General features: G+C 42.1%; 1 pseudogene; it reads right to left on the bottom strand.

The window, feature by feature from the left end:
- Window positions 1–2041: 2041 nt before the first annotated feature.
- On the bottom strand, window positions 2042–2195 carry LOC126031946 (uncharacterized; annotated as a pseudogene).
- Between the last annotated feature and the right edge of the window lie 1700 nt (window positions 2196–3895).

Raw genomic sequence — 3895 nt, 5'->3', positions numbered from 1 at the left:
GTGTCATATTATATTGCTGATACATTTGGGGGAAGAATGACAGGCTACACAATCTCTCTAATCTGGTTTTGACCTGAGCTTTTATCCCAGGCAAGACTTTTTTCTCAGTTTTATGTTCCAAGCAGAATCAAAACAGGTGAGGTTAAAGAAAAGAGAAATTATATATATATAAGAAGAAATAAAACTGAATTTAAATATAAATTTAAAAAAGTAATCAAAGGGAAAAAGTAGAGATGGAGGAGGCTGCTCTTATGCCTAGAAATAAACATCCTAAGATGCATTATTATAGAGATATTAAACATGTTACAAAGGCAATATAGGGATCCCCAATTAAGTCTTTTGAGATACTCTTGTGGAGGTTGAAATACAAGGCACTTTTTCATCACACATGGTGGTATTGTTGAGTTTGAGACGTGATTTGCACCATTAAGGGATCAGGTAGTGTCCTTCAAATGGGGATCTTTCTGAAGCTGAAATAGGTACCATGCAACAGTTCACATTTTGAGGAGGGTGAGAAGGGTCACATAGCATGAGTCAGCCGGTGGTTGGTTGGTTGTTGCTTGCTAGGGCACAAGAGGTGGACTGAGAGGGAGTCTTTTAGTAATGGGAGCTGGGTGGTGGTTTGTTGGGGCAGGAGATCAGTTTCTGTGCCTAATGAATTAAGAACTGTGGGTAGGGGCTGGAGAGATAGCATGGAGGTAAGGCATTTGCCTTTCATGCAAGAGGTCATCGGTTCGAATCCCAGCGTCCCATATGGTCCCCCGTGCCTGCCAGGAGCAATTTCTGAGCATGGAGCCAGGAGTAACCCCTGAGCACTGCCGGGTGTGACCCAAAAACCACAAAAAAAAAAAAAAAAAAAAAAAAAAGAACTGTGGGTAGGGGCGGGCAAGGTGGCGCTAGAATTAAGGTGTCTGCATTGCAAGCACTAGCCAAGGAAGGACCGCGGTTCGATCCTCCGGCATCCCATATGGTCCCCCAAAGCCAGGGGCAATTTCTGAGTGCTTAGAAGGAGTAACCCCTGAGCATCAAATGGTGTGGCCCAGAAAAACAAAAACAAAATGATAAAAAAGAACTGAGGGTAAAGAGGGTTAAATAAGGAGGGATTACATATCAGGATTGGGGTATGAGAGGATAGAAGAGTTTCTGAAGTTGGGAGGGTTAATATATAAGAGAGGCTATATACACTAATGACATAGATTGTTTACATTTTAGAATTGTCAGTCAGAGAAAAGACCATTGTTTACAAACTCATGCTGACATATAGACATACTTCAGAGATCTATTCAAGTATTCTCTTCCGGGTCTTGGGCATTCTGTTACCTGTCCTAGGAACAATCTAAAATTCTGAGCATTTTGGAATCGTGGTTAGCAAAGTACAGTTGAGCTACTGCACCCACGTGTTTTTGGAAATGAGGATTGATGCGCTAGGGTCCTGTTCACCAGCTCCCCAGCTCAGAGAGCCCACCATTACCAGTTGTAAGAGGAATGGTGAACTTATGGTATTTGGGTTCTGCTGAGCCAGTCGCCAGCCTAACCAGGGTTTTATGCATTAGGGAAGGTCTGAATACCCTGCCACCACCGTCCCAGAGACCTAGCTGCCAGGCCTTGCCTTGAAGGCCTAGTCTGCCTTGGGGGTCTCACATCCCTGCACTCAATTTCAGTACAGGGGTCCTGTCTGCCAGCTCCCCTACTGAGAGAGCCCACAGTTAATAATTGCAAGAGGAATGATGAACTTCTGGTATCTGGGTTCTGCTGATCCAGTAGCCAGCCTAGGCAGGCTTTTGTGCATTATAGAAGGTCTGACTGCCCTGCCCCTACACCACTCCCTGAGACCCAGCTGCCAGGCCTTGCCTTGAAGGCCTGGTCTGTCCTGAGAGGGTCTCAAATCCCTGCACACCAGGAGTGATTTCTGAGTTCAAAACCAGGAGTAACACCTGAGTGCAGCTAAGTGTGATCCAACGCCCCCCCCCCCCAAAAAGAAAAGTCCCTTTCTGAATTTATTAAATCATTTAACATGCTTGTCCAGTAGGTTCACCCCCCCCAGGGGAGAGTGTGAATGCAGTCCCCCACTACCACAAATTATGCTGTCGAGTTTCCCACATTTGGGGACATCGCAGGGGTCAGCATATCTGGATAAGCCTCGCCCTGTGGAAACTACCTTCATGATCATGGTATCTCCCCTGCCAGGTAAGTATGCCAATAGGTGTTTATAAAAATTTAAATCATATTCCAATGGTTAAATTTCAAATTTTTCAAGGTGACATTTTAGTTTACAAAATGCTCATTTGGGAAGTCACTTATTGACAGGAAAATACAAAATTCTAAAAAGCTATATAAGGCTATTGAAATCTTGATTTCAGTCATAGTCAGTATTTATTTACATGTTGACTCTCATGTACTAGTATGAAAATGCAAAATAACCAAGGCAGATACTTGTCTTAAAATTACCCTTCAAGAAATGGAAAAAGATTTTGTTAAAGTTTTTGAAATCATTTCTCTATAAAGGAAAAATAATAGTCAACTAATAAGTTGTTAAAGGCAATAATAAGGTGACTGATAGAGGGTCAGATAGTTCTTTTTTTAATATATTTTTTATTTAAGTAACATGGGTTACAGTCATAACCAGAATACCCCCCATTCACCAGTGTAACATTACCCCCTTCCCGCTTCCTGTCCCCTACCTGTATTTGAGACAGGCATTCTACTACAGTTATTTGTTCTTAAATTCAGTTAGTTGTATTTTTTCCTTAAAGGATAAGAGTAAAAAAATAGGGCCGGAGAGATAGCATGGAGGTAAGGCGTTTGCCTCTCATGCAGAAGGTCATCGGTTTGAATCCCGGCGTCCCATATGGTCCCCCGTGCTTGCCAGGAGCGACTTCTGAGCGTGGAGCCAGGAGTAACCCCTGAGCACTGCCGGGTGAGACCCAAAAACCAAAAAAAAAAAAAAAAAGAGTAAAAAAATACAGTAAAAGTGTGGTAGTGGCAATTGCTGTTGTTTGCATAGGTCTAGAAAAATGGGAAAATGGAAAAAAATCCTTGATCTGATTACAAAAAGACCTCACCCGCGAAGTTTATTGACTTAAGACCGACTCTGGGTTCCAGGCATACCAGTCCGTCCAACTCGAGTCATTCTCAAGGTTCCGGTGAAACTTTTCACACTTTAGCTATTGTTGGTATCAGATTCTTATATTTAAAGACTCTGGATTCTGTGCATTTCTTTCATCGATGTCAGGCTGATGTGGAGCATCCTCTAGTTTCAGCATACCATTAAATGTGGAGCGATCTGCCCTGCATGCAGACTGTTGCTGAGTCGTCTGGGTGTTGGGAGCACTCTTTGGAGTAAGTCAATGCCAAAGCAGTGGTAGGTCTTCCCTGGTAGAGGCTTGGATCCTGGTGATGTTATAGATAATTGTGATTGTTTCCATAGATGGTATCCATTGTTCAGGTGTGTGTGGGCGATGCCCATTCTTCTGAGGCCTAAGCCAAATAATTATGGCAATGTTCAGGGTAAAAGGCCTAATTACATTACCAAATATGTGTTCCCAACTCTATTAGATAAGAACTTGTTTGCATATGTATTATTTTCCCTTTTAATGTGCCTATGCAAAAGAGAAGCAATGCCACGAGATATTGTTGGTGCATCTGGGGCTAATGAATAAAGTCCATAATTCCCCATAACTTGGTACAAACATGAAATCTATACAGCGATACTCTTTTTACCAGTATTGCTTGTAAAACAGATCTCAAAGGGGGAAAATCAAACAATCAAATAAGAAATCCAATGGGCAAAATTGTCACTATATGAGGATATTCGACAAGAGTTATAGATGTTAAGGGAATACATCTGAGATATACAAAGGAGATACACGTGCTCCTTTTGTGTTTTAGAAATAGT

Source organism: Suncus etruscus, chromosome 1 (genome assembly GCF_024139225.1).
Source record: "Suncus etruscus isolate mSunEtr1 chromosome 1, mSunEtr1.pri.cur, whole genome shotgun sequence".
Taxonomy (NCBI): Eukaryota; Metazoa; Chordata; class Mammalia; order Eulipotyphla; family Soricidae; genus Suncus; species Suncus etruscus.
This window is presented reverse-complemented; position numbering and strand designations above follow the sequence as displayed.